Genomic DNA, 13,657 nt, shown 5'->3' on the forward strand with positions numbered 1-13,657 from the left:
AAGAACCGAGCACCTTAGCGGCACCTGAGGAAAGAAGCAGAGGATGACTTTAATAATCAAGTAGATAAGATGACCTGTTCTGTGGATAATGGTCAACCTCTTTCTTCAGCCATCCCTGTCATTGCCCAATGGACTCATGAACAAAGTGGCCATGGTGTCAGGGATGCAGGGTATACATGAGCCCAACAAAATGGACTTCCATTAACTAAGGCTGACCTGGCCTATGGCTGCTGCTGAGAGTCAAATCTGCCAGCAGCAGAGACTAACTCTGAGTTACCAATATTATAGCATTACCTGGGGTGACCAGCCAGCAACTTGGTGGCAGTTTGACTACATTGGACCACTTCTATCATGGAAAGGGCAGCGTTTTGCCCCTACTGGAGTAGACATTTATTCTGTGTATGCATTTGTCTTTTCTGCATTTGGTGCTTCTGCAAAAACTACCATCCATGGGTTTACAGAATGCCTTATCCACCATCATGGCATTCCACACAGCATTGCTTCTGACCAAGGAACTCACTTCACCACCAAGGAAGTACAGTAGTGGGCTCATGATCCTGGAGTTCACTGGTCTTACCATGTGCCCCCACCACCCTGAAGCAGCTAGCTTGATAAAATGGTGGGATGGTCTTTTAAAGAAATAGCTATTATCAAGTTCCCACCAATCGTGGCTACAAGAGGGCCTACACCTATTAAATTCTCTCTTAAAAAGCAATGGTTATCCCATTTATCTGGTGCTAACTTTACTCTCCATTGGAGAATTTGCTTCTCTTTCTCAGATAGACACAGATACTAAGGAGAGAACCAGCCCATCACACCCCAACAGGGCCCCAGATGAAACTAAGAGTAATTGGGGAAATAAGCCAGAGTGCTGATTTCTTAGTGAACCTGGTATCAGCACAAGGGTGAAGGAGATAGACACAGAGAACAATCAACTCCTACCAAATCAGATATGCAGACACACAGAGGCTCCAAAGACCTCATTACTGAAGCAGACCTAAAATGAACCCAGCATGGCTCAAGGAAATTTGTGGAAGAGGGCCTGGAAAGAATGTCAGAGCCACATGTTGGGTCATGATACACAGAGACATTGCCTCCTACTCATAACTGATGGCTAACCCCACAATGCACGACCCATATTCCCCAATGAGGGGGGGTCCCTGCAGAGGGGGCAGGACAGGGAGGAGGCTAACAATGGTACCAACTTGACTCTATTCACTGAGCACAAAACTAATAAATAGAAAAAAGAAAAAAAAATAAAGAAAGAGCTACAGCGCTAGGTGACAATAGCTTGGAAGGCTGAGGGCGTGTCCTCTAGCAGGCTGCATATGCTCTGAATCAGCATCCTGTATATGGTGCTGTTTCTGCCATAGCACAAATTCACAAGTCCAGGAACCAATGGGTGGAAATGGGAATGGTCCTACTTACCATCACACCAAGTGACCCATTAGCCAAATTTTTTCTTCCTGTTCCCACAATCTTATGCTCTGCTGGCCTAGAGGTCTTGGTTTCGAAGAGGGGAGTGCTTTTGCCAGGAAACACAAAGAAAATTACATTGAACTGGAAGCTAAGACTTCCACATGGCCATTTTGGGATCCTGATGCCCTTGAGTGAACAGGCTGAGAAAGGAGTTACAGTGCTAGCAGGGGTGATTGATCCAGACTACCAAGGGAAATTGGACTGCTCTTCCACAATGGAGGTAAGGAAGAGTATGTCTGGAGTGCAGGAGATCCTTTAGGGCATCTGTTGGTGTTACCATGCCCTGTTATCAAAGTCAATGGACAACTCAACAACCTAATCAAGGCAGTATGATAAGTGGCCCAGGTCCTTCAGGAATGAAGGTATGTGTCTCCATTCCAGGTAAAGAACCAAGACCTGCTGAGGTGCTTGTTGAAGGTGGAGGAAATACAGAATGGGTAGCAGAAGAAGGTAGTTACAAATACCAGCTAAGGCCACATGACCAGGTATAGAAACAAGGACTGTAATTACCATGAGTGTTTCTGTCCTACCTTGATAAGAGTGTTTCTACATATCTACCCCAATGTTAAGATGCTTTTATTCTTCCTCCCTTTCTCTATTAGGTAATTAATACTGATTAATATCATATCACTATTTAGCCACTACTGAATTTATATTTGACTTATTATATTAGAGACTGAGCATTCCTCATGGAACCTTGCTTTGTATGTAGGAGGTGATTGTGCATTTCTGGTTATACAAGGGATAGTTATATCATGTTAGGTGGAATTATGAGATTGTTACTGTCTTCATTTGGAAATTAAGAATGACGTAAGGAGATATGGTTTGATGTCAAGTTGACAAGGGGTGGACTTGTGATGGTTAAGTTTTGTGTCAATTTGATCTGTTTTGGAACCCACAGACATTCCTCATAAGTGGGTCTCTGAGGTTGCTTCCAGGAAGGATTGACTAATGGAGGAATCCTTCCCCCAGAGTGGGCAGCCCCTCTTAGAGTCAGGGGCCAGGTACTTCATCTAAGGAGGCTCTGGAAGGAAAGGATCCTCTCTTCCCACCTGGCTGCTTGTTGCCTTCCAACATGGACTGAAGAGCAACATCTCTCCAGGAAGCCTCCAGGCCTGGATTGGAACTGCTGAGGCATCCAGCCTTGTGGACTGAGCAGGTACTGGGTTCCTTGACTCTCAGGCCTGCAAACTGATTTTTTGGACTGCCATAAGCTAATGCAATAAATACCCTTTTAATACAATTCATTCTATTGGTTCTGTTCCTCTGGAGAACCCTGACTAATACAGGAGGGCATTTCCAGGTAGGGTTTTGCTCTAGCCCAAGCTGACCTGGAATTCATGACACAGTCTCAGGCTGGCCTTGAACTCACAGTGATCCTCCTACCTTGAGGCCTTCCAAGTGCTAGGATTAAAGATATGTGCCACCATATCTGACAAAAGATGTTGACGATTTTCAAAGATATGTATTGGTCATATGTATTTCTTCTTTTGAAAACTGTTCAGTTCCATGGCCCATTTTTTATTATGAATTTTGTTGTATGAACCTATTGAATGTTGGTCATATGCCCATGAGTTTTGCATTGTTTTGATTGGATTGTTTGGTTTTTTTATTGCATAGTTTTTGAGTTCTTTATATAATATAGATACTTATCCTCTGTAAAATATGTAGCTGGTAGCTGTATGTGGTGGTGCACACCTTTAACCAAAACACTGGGGAGGCATAGGTAGGAGGATCACTATGAGTTTGAGGACAATCTAAGACTACAGAGTGGGTTCCTAGTCAGCCTGGGCTAAAGTAAGATCTTACTTTGAAAAAAAGCCAAAAGAAGAAAAAAAAGACACAAAACTTTGTCACAGCAGGGTTGCATGCCTTTAATTTCAGCGCTCAGAAGGCAGAAGTAGGAAGATTGGCTGAGTTCGAGGCCAGCCTGAAGCTACAGAGTGAGTTCTAGGTCAGCCTGGGCCACAGTGAGACCCTACCTCAGAAAAAAAGAATAAAAAACCCCCAAACCAAATACATAGCTTGTAGATTTTCTCCAGTTCTGTAGGTTGCATCTTGACTTGGTTGACAGTTTCCTTTACTGTACAATAGCTTCCTAGCTTTATGAGGTCCCATGTATTAATTGCTTTCCTTTTTCTGTGTGCTATTGGGATCCTATAGAACCTTCATTTTTGTCTTATGTAGTTTTTTTTTTTTTTTTTTCCCCCAGTATCATACCTTGATGGGTTTCCTATGCCATGGCTACTTCCATAGCACAACTACAACTACCTTCCACCTCTGGGAGTACAGTGTGGGTCAATCTGATAAACAAAACATTGACTATCTCTTTTAAAATGTGGAGAGCTATAAAAAAGTATTTATTTTGATATTTTCTCTTTTGAATGTGTTCATCACATTCTAAAGTCTAGCCATATAAAAACTGATCACTACCAAAACAATCTCCCTAGGACAGGTTTTAAAATATTTTTATTTATTTATTTGCTAGGAGAGGGAGACAGACAAAGTTAATGGGTGTACCAGGGCCTCTAGGCACTGTAAACAAACTCCAGAAGCATGTGCCACTTTGGGCATCTAGCTTATGTGAGTACTGGGGAATCAAACCAGAGTCCTTAGGCTTTGCAGGCAAGCATCTTAACTGCTGAGCTCTCTCTCCAGCCCCAAGGCAACTTTTTTTTTCCTAGGTAGGGTTTCACTCTGGCCCAGGCTGACTTGGAATTCACTATGTAGTCTCAGGGTGGCCTCAAACTCACAGCAATCCTCCTACCTCTGCCTCCTGAGTGATGGGATTAAAGGCGTACACCACCATGCCTGGCTTGGGGCAACTTTTGAGTGAACTGAACTAAATTCACTCCCCAGAATTGAAACATTTCATCCTGGAGTGAGGCTGCTTAGCAAGTTCCAAATTTATACATAGGCTACTTGAACTAGTAAACAAGTTGCAGGCTGTAAAGACTTCACAAGTCTCACTCAGGAAGTTCCTCAAACTTGCAAGGTCCACAAAGCCTTTCCTTACGGTTATATAGAGTATAGGCTGGATAGATGGTCAGTAGGTAAAGGTGCTTGCTTGCAAAGTCTTAACGGTGGGGGTTTGAGTCCCCAATACCCATGTAAGGCCAGATGCACAAAGTAACATGTGCATGGAGTTCACTTGCAGTGGCAGGAGGCCCTGGCATGCCCTATTCTTTCTTTCTCTTTCTCTCTGTCTCCTTTCAAACAAATAAATAAAAAAGAGTAAGAACTGATTGAGAGAAAAAAATTCCACATACCGAGCTGCCTGCAAGTCGTGCAGTGAGCTCTAGGGATGCAGTGTCCATGAGTCATGGCCGTGCTGTGGTGGGGTCTTGGTGATGCAGCTGCCTCTGAATCATCCACGCTTCTGTCAGTAACCACTCACTCATATATACCTGGAAGTAACCCCAATGAACTTGCTGTTCCCTCAGCTAAACTTGGGTGGGATTGTTTCTCTTGTCTATTGTTGATGTGCCACTATCTGGGGCAAATGGGTGTTTGCATTTCCCTGGAAAAGTTAACATAAGAGTCACTTTCCTGAATTGACTAAGGATGTGTTTTCAGCCACTGGGAGTGTACATTCTCTATTGCCTAATCAATCACCCTGAAATCCTCCAAAACTGAATCGCCCAAAGAATCACTGTTTATTTGCTCATACTTTGTGTGCATTGGTAGAGTAGGTTAGCCTGGAGAGGCTCTACTGCTTAGGGTCACTCATGTAGCAGTCAGTGGTCATGATGCTGCCTGTCGCTGGATAATCTAAATGTCACATGCCTGATGGCATGGTGGCTGAGCATCTCGCCCCACAATTCTTTCATCCTAAACTGCTCCACAGCATGGAAGACACTTTCCAAGACGCTAAGTGCAAAGGCTGTGCAGCTTTTAGAGGTAAAGGTCAGAAGACACATAGTCTTTCCACCACATAACACAGGTCAATGCAGGCCACAGGACCAGTCCACACTCATAGGCTGGGAAAATAGGTTTCACCTCTTGCTGAGCCACTTCAATCCCTCACAAAAGGAAATAAGAATTCAAAGTAGAAACAGGTGAATTAAGGAAGAGGACAGAGTTCTGTGTGCTGTACCCCATACTTTGAATATGAACCTGCTTCATATGCCAAGATAAGTGTTGGACAGTTTTCAGTGCTCTTGTTGGACTTGCTTCCTGAGAACTTGGAGCTTCCACAGTGAACATGTGTTTGACTCTGAAAATTGTTTCCTCACCACTTCAACAGGCTGCTGGACACCTAGCTAGAAAGACATTTCAAAGCTCTTATATAGGCCTTGCCTTATATGAGAAGACAAAAAGTATGATGGTTCTGTGGGCTGCACATATAGCTCAGTTGAATAAGTGCTTGTCACTGAAGTGTGAGGATCTGAGTTTGGAATCCTAGAACCCACATAAATGGAAGGCATGGTGGTGAACACGTGCAATCCTGGCACTCAGGAGGCAGAGGTGGGATCCCCTGGGCAAGCTGGCTAGCTTGCTGAATTGGTGAGCTCTAGGTTCAGGGAGAATCCTTGTCTCATTAAGTAAGGTAGAGAAATAGAGGGAGACACCTGTGGCTTCCATGCATACATGTGCACGCATACATACAAACGTGGATGTGCATATACACACCATACACATGCAAAAAGGCTCATAATTTATTTTAAGCCCCTATGGACAAACTTTTATGAAAATATCCCTTCTTCACATAGAGTTCAGGTACACAGGCCTGGCTTGAACTTAATTTGCTGACACATTTCTGCTCAGAAATGAAGGCAGTTTGGAGGAAAGCTGGCCTTGAATTATTGGTAATCCTCCTGCTTCAACCTATGTATTGAAATTATAGGTATGCGCCACCACACCTGGCTTGGGTTTCTTTTACCTCTCCCTCCCTTCCTTTTCTTTTTTTCTTTATTTTTTGAGACAGGGTCTAGCTCTATGTGAGGCTCATCTCTAACTCACAATGATCCTCCTATTCAGCCTCCCCAAGTATGAGCTACCACACCTGGCTTCAGACTGAACATCCTGAATACCCTTATTTCCCGTGTCCAGGGTGAGATGAGTCAAGACAGTCAAAATGTGTAATATCTACTGGAGACGCAGTGCCTCCAGACTTGGAGTTTACACGGATTAAGACAGGGTAGGGGCAGAGCGGTTTGGTTGTTCCTTTCAGTAGCATCGTCGCTTAGGTAGGCGACTGCGGCACTTTGCTGGGCTCCCACCGCGTCGCTGCGATCAGAGAGACGGCCTGAGACTTCGGCTTTGGGTGAAAGAAAATGTCCCGAACCAAGCAGACTGCTCGTAAGTCTACTGGTGGAAAAGCACCCCCCTGCCGCCCCCGCAAACAGCTGGCCACCAAAGCGGCCAGGGAAAGCGCTCCCTCTACCGGCGGGGTGAAGAAGCCTCATCGCTAACAGGCCCTGGACCGTGGCGCTTTGAGAGATCCGGCGTTACCAAAAGTCCACTGAGCTGCTCATCCGAAAGCTGCCCTTCCAGAGGTTGGTGAGAGAGATCGCCCAGGACTTCAAAACCGACTTGAGGTTTCAGAGTGCGGCCATTGGTGCGCTCCAGGAGGCTAGTGAGGCGTACCTGGTGGGTTTGTTTGAAGACACTAATCTGTGTGCCATCCACGCCAAGAGAGTTACCATCATGCCCAAAGACATCCCGTTGGCTCGCCGGATACGGGGAGAGAGAGCTTAAGCGAAGGCAGTTTTATGGCGTTTTGTAGTAAATTCTGTAAAATACTTTGGTTTAATTTGTGACTTTTTTGTAAGAAATTGTTTATAATATGTTGCATTTGCACTTAAGTCATTCCATCTTTCACTCAGGATGAATGCAAAAAGTGACTTCACAGACCTCAGTGATGTGAGCACTCTGGCTCAGGAGTGACAAGTTGCTAATATGCAGAAGGGGTGGGTGATATTTCTTGCTTCTCATGATGCATGTTTCTGTGTGTTTATGACTTGTTGGGTAGCTATTCAAGTACTAGAATTGATAAATAAATGTTTACAGGGTCCTTTTGCAACAAAACTGGTTATGACTTGATCCAAGTGTTTAACAATTGGGGCTGTTAAGTCTGACTATACATCACTGTGATAGAATGTGGGCTTTTTCAAGGGTTGAAGATACAAGTCTTAACCACAGTGTAACTTACAGTTTCCTAAAAAAAAAAACAAAAAGAAAAAAGAAAAGAAAGTAAACCTGGCAGCTATAGAATACACTATGTGCATTTATAATAGCTATTTTATATATTGTAGTGTCAACATTTTTAAATTAAATGTTTTACATTCACAGGTGGTGGGGAGTCTTGTCATTAAGGTGTGTGTAATATAGAGTCCAGTTGGTTTTCCTCTAACTAGACTGCACTTGTTTTCATAGTAGTAAAATGCTATGCGTAGTATACCTTGCATAAGTCCTCATTCTACCACATGTTAACTAACCCTCTAGCTGATAATGCATACACTAATGGGGGAATTTTATTTATAAGGGCTCTAGAATAAATAAGTTATTCACACCAGCATCTGTTACTAATCTAAACTAGTTAGTGAAGCTTTTCATTGTGTTGTCTCATAGCTAGGTTTGAGGGGTTTTGTTTATTTTTATCCCTTTCTAAGGAATTCTATGTTCCTTGTGGAGTTTTAATGTGAACGTGTTGGGGAGGAGCATAGCTCCAGGTTATTAGGCCTCTGCCACTTAAGTTGGCATGGGGTCAGGGTTACATCTGGTTACTGTCCTTGGGAAATCCCTTTTATAGAGATGGCCTTCCAAGTGGTTTTTAAATTTATCCTATTGAAGTTTTTAGGTCAGTTATGTATGCTGGCTAAATTTACAAATAAACTTGTTTATTTTTAAAAACAAAGACAGGGTAGGAATTCTTAATTTGGAAACACTTTTAGAAGCAGGGTGGTAGAGGACCATAATCTCAGCTGTTGGAGAAGCTGAGCTCTGAGGACTAAAAGTTCAAGGCAAGCCTGACCCACATAGCTGAAAGCCAGGCTGGGCAACTGAAACCTTGTTTCAAAATTTAAATAAAGGCTGGAGAGATGGCTTAGTGGTTAAGGTGCTTGCCTGCGAATCCTAACCACCGGGGTTTGATTCCCCATTACCCATGTAAAGCCAGATGAACAAAGTGGTGCTTGCATCTGCAGTTTGTTTGCAGCACTAGAGGCACTGGTGTGTCCTCTCTCTCTTCTTGAAAACAAATAAAAATATTTTTTAGGGCTGGAGGGATGGCTTAATGGTTAAGGTGCTTGCCTGCAAAGCCAAAGGACCCAAGTTGGATTTCCCAGGACCCACATAAACCAGATGCACAAGGTGGTGCATGTTTCTACAGTTTGTTTGCAGCAGCTGGAGAACCTGGTGCACCCATTCTCTCTCCCTCTTTTTCTCTCTCCCTCATTCTCTCTCAACTAACTAAATAAAAATAAAGTATTAAAAATATTGAATAAGTTTAAATACAAGCAAAAAAACAAATTTGGCTTCTTTCCTGTCTTGGAGGTGTCTCACATTCTACTCTACTAGCAAACGAAATCATCCCTTCCTTCCCCAGCAGTCTCAGAGACTCAGATACGATGTGAGGGATGGATTTGAATATGAGCTCTGCATGCTGTAAGCAAGGGACAGGATCACTTCATGGTACCACTTTCTCTTTCAGTCCTGACTCCTCATGCATAATATGCCTCTATTAACAATGAAAAGGTTACTTTGGCTAGGTCCAATGGAGTGTTTTGTTCCTTTACTGTGTTTGAATGAAGAAACACTCCATTCCTTTGGCCTTGGGATGCATACAGAAACACATGATTCCTGCTCTTATTTCTTTTTCTTTCTTTCTTTCTTTTTTTTTTTTTTTTTTTTTTTTTTTTTGAGGTAGGTTTCACTCTAGTCCAGGCTGACCTGGAATTCACTATGTAGTTTCAGGGTGGCCTCAAACTCATGGTGATCCTCCTACCTCTGCCCACCTCCCCCTATCCCCCAGGGCTGGGATTAAAGGTGAGCACCACCATGCCCAAGCTGCTGCTCTTATTTCTGAGAAGGGTCACAAGCTGTCTGCTGTCCTGAGTGCCCCAGCGAGAGTGCTGACTGTGCTGTTATTCCCTCAGGGCTCTCTGCTTTCCACCTGACATAGCTTGTGCTCTCCTCCTACTGGGTTCTGGTCAGGCAAGCTGTGTGTACACTTCCCTTGAGATGGCTGACTGTTATGAAAACCTTTGCCATATAAACAGAAACAAGGCATGGGCTCTTGCAGACACGGATGCCAGTAACTTTTCTCTTATAACCTCTGGAACACAATTGCATCAGCTCAGGCATGTGACTGGAAGAAATTTCAGCTCAAAGACCTTTTGATGAAGGATGACTTTTCAGTGTGGTGGATGGCAAAATGCCCAGCTGCCCAGGTGGACCTGCCTTATCGCTAATTCCTAAAAGATTTATGCTGACTTTCTGACCCAGCCTCACAAAGGTGGGTTTACCCTGACCAAAGCTGGAGAGGTCTAAGCCTCTGGCTGTGTGTTGAGGAACAACTTCTGGGGCTGGTATATTTCTGGGGCTAATCTAAGCAGTGTATATGGCTTTAGGACAGAGTGAGTGTAGCAAAGCATTTATTCATTCTTGGATATTGGATATTTGTGAAATACAGTCAGGGGCTAGAGAAATTATCTTCATCTTTTGGGGGCTATTTTAGTAAAATATTCAGGACTGGATAATTCACACATGACTGCAATGTATTTTCTTTCAGTCTTGGAGGTTAGAAGTTCAAGACTGAGGAGTTGGCTGGTTTGGCATTTTTGAGAAGAGGTGTTGCTCATGGATGGCAAGTCTAGGTGTCCTTGCATGGTGCAAGGGTGGAAAAGTGAACTTGCTCCCTCAAGTCCTTTTACAAGGAAAGCCTTGGCATAGCACCTCCTAAAGCCCACCCCCTTGTATCACTACAGTGGGGAGTGCGTATCAACATGAATTTCAGAAGGGACACAAACATTCAGAACATAGATATAAAGATAGGGGAGATGTAATTTGTACTCTTACGAGCTTGAGCATTGGGGTGTAGGTGTCAGTGAGGGATGGAAGGACCACCAACCTATGCCACTGATACCCTGTGATCACTCTGGCAGAGATAAGTGAGAGCATGTCTCACTCTAGAGGGTTGACAGAAGTCTATTTTTTTTAATTTAATTTTTAAATTTTTATTAACATTTTCCATGATTATAAAAAAATATCCCATGGTAATTCCCTCCCCAGAAATCTATTAGTGAAGACTTTGTGGAGGGAAGGATCCTTCAATTTGTTCTTGAAGAAAACAATTGGAGCTGAGCATATGCCTTTAGTTCCAGCACTTGGGAGGCTGAGATAGAAGAATCACTGAGTTTGAAGTCTGGGCTCTAGTAAGACCTTGCCTTGAAAAAAAAAAAAAAAAAAAAACAAAGAAAAAGAAAAAGAAAAAGAAAAAAGGAATTAGTTAGGCAAAGGAGAAGAGAGCCATAGGAAGATGGGATGGGTTGTGTGCAGGAACAGAGGGTGGGCTCTGTCCTGTCTGGAGTATGAGGGCGATCAGGCTGAAGACCCTTGTGTGTTATACTCACAGGTTATAGTACATCCCTGGGAAGCTCGGTGTGGTGCTACATGCCAGCACTTGGGAGGCAGAGGTAGGAGGATTGCTGTGAGTTCAAGGTCACCCTGAGACTACATAGTGAATTCCAGGTCATCCTGGGTTAGAGCAAGACCCTACCTTGAAAAACCAAAAAACAAACAAACAAAAACCAAAAACCAACAAAGCAAACAACCCCTCAAAACCCAGCACATCTCTGGGAAAGGGCACTGATGAAAGGCCTCTCTGGAGATAGATCTTGAACATGTGTTAATAGATCTGTGAAGGGAAATCTTTCAGAGGGGTAGGATGAGATCTGGGGAGACCATTTAAAAAACATGTTATTTATTTGTTTGAGAGAGAGAGAGAGAGAATGGACATGCCAGGGCCTCTAGCCACTGCAAACAAACTCCAGACATGTGAGCCACCTTGTGCATCTGGCTTTATGTGGGTACTGGGGAGTTGGACCTGGGTCCTTTAGCTTTGCAGGAAAGTGCCTTAACTGCTGAGCCATCTCCCTAGTCCAGGAAGCCTTCCCGGATGGAGTATTTTGGCAGGCCAGATGAAGGAACAGGGAGTTCTCTGAATGCACAGGGAGCCTGTAGGACCTTCATGAAGAGGAGCTGTGTGGGCAGTGAGCTCTGCAGGTCTGTGCTCAGGAAATGTTTCCCATCTAAATGATGGCCCCTTGGGAGGGTGTGGCAGCAAGGGAAGAGCAGGTATAAGAGCAGGCTTGAGGGTTTGGCAAAGCAGCTACTGTGAGGACTAAGGTAGAAACCTGGAGGGCTACAGTCAAGAGTCAAGGAGAATCAAGAAATGGTGGGTAAGGGCTGGAGAGATGGCTTAGCGGTTAAGCGCTTGCCTGTGAAGCCTAAGGACCCCGGTTCGAGGCTCGGTTCCCCAGGTCCCACGTTAGCCAGATGCACAAGGGGGCGCACGCGTCTGGAGTTCATTTGCAGAGGCTGGTAGCCCTGGCGTGCCCATTCTCTCTCTCTCCCTCTATCTGTCTTTCTCTCTGTGTCTGTCGCTCTCAAATAAATAAATAAAAAATTTAAAAAAAAAAAGAAATGGTGGGTAGGTGTGAAATGAAGGCAAGAAAGTTCTTCTGAGGAGGAATGGACTGTGGAAAGGGAGGTGCCTCAGTTGACCCTGTGTAGGAAACAGGGCCTGGAAGTCTTTCAGGGCCCTGGGCTGGCTGGACCTCAGGAGCCCCATTCACTCACTTTCACAGCCAGACCTCAGGAGGGCTTTCTACCCCAACCCAGCCTTCCATAGACAGAAGCCTTCCAGGCCACCAGAAGCAAACAGTTGCAGGGAAGGGTCTGGATGGCATAGCAGTTAAAGGAGCTTGCTTACAAAGCCTGGTGGCATGGGATTGATTCTCCAGTACCCACATAAAGCCTTTATGGCATGTATCTGGAGTTCATTTGCAGTGGCAAGAGGCCTTGGCACACTCATACTGTCTCTCAAATAAATAAGTAAAACTACAACAGAAGCATGCAAGCAAACAAGCCACCACTACCATCAAACATATGCAGGGAGTGAGTGCTGTCTTTTTAAGCTGCTCCAATGCCCACTAGCAAATCACCTTCCATTCCAGCATTTTCCCTTCTGGTGCATTCCTTTCCCACTGCTTCTAAAAAGAGTTTTTTCTTTTCTTTAATTCGAGGTACGGTCTCACTCTAGCTCTAGCTCAGGCTGACTTGGAATTCTCAGGGTGGCCTTGAACTCAAGGCGATCCTCCATCTCTGCCTCTGCCTCTGCTTTCTGAGTGCTAGGATTAAAGATGTGCACTATCATGCCTGGCTAAAAAGATTTAAGTTCCTTTTTTTTTTTCTCACACACTTCACTTAAAAAAAATCAATTGTTGTACTGTGAGCAGAATCCACACCCCCCTCCTTTTTTTGAGATATGGTCTCACTCTAGCTCAGGATGAGCTGGAATTTACTATGCAATCTTAAGGTGGCTTTGAACTCACAGTGATCCTCCTACCTCTGCCTCTCAAGTGCTAGGATTAAAGGTATGTGCCACAATGCCTGGCTCCCTGCCTACCTTTTAAAAAATATGAAATATGCCTCATAAAGTATAGTAAAGTTTTTTATATTTTATTTATTTATTTACTTGACAGGGGAAGAGGGAGAGAGAGAGAGAGAATGAATGGGCACATTAGGGCCTCCAGCCACTGCAAATGAACTCCAGACATGTGTGCCACCTGGTTAATGTGGGTCCTGGGGAATCAAACCTGGGTACTTTGGCTTTGCAGGCAACCACCTTAACCGCTAAGCCATCTCTCTAGCCCAAGTATAGTAAAAGTTTAATCCATTTATTTACTTTAACAAGAAGCACTTGCCTGCTTTGTGCCAGGTCCTGTATCAGATGCTGCTATGGGTGCCCACTTCTGGAACAGCCCAAGGGCAAAGTTGGGAAGATGAGAGAAGCCCCTCTCATCCTCTCAGCCCCTTTCACCTGCCCTTTGAGCACCAGTTTAGCCCAAATTCCTGCCCCTTCCCACTCAGATTGGAGGTGGATACCAATAGGCTGAGCCAGATGTGGTTGCAATTCCTGACCCTTCCAGGCTGTCAGGGGGAAAATGAGGAA

General features: G+C 44.3%; 1 pseudogene; it reads left to right on the top strand.

The window, feature by feature from the left end:
• Nucleotides 1-6,755: 6,755 nt before the first annotated feature.
• LOC101600222 lies at nucleotides 6,756-7,192 on the top strand (annotated as a pseudogene).
• Nucleotides 7,193-13,657: the final 6,465 nt, after the last annotated feature.

The sequence above is a fragment of the Jaculus jaculus genome, chromosome 12, assembly GCF_020740685.1.
Source record: "Jaculus jaculus isolate mJacJac1 chromosome 12, mJacJac1.mat.Y.cur, whole genome shotgun sequence".
Taxonomy (NCBI): domain Eukaryota; kingdom Metazoa; phylum Chordata; class Mammalia; order Rodentia; family Dipodidae; genus Jaculus; species Jaculus jaculus.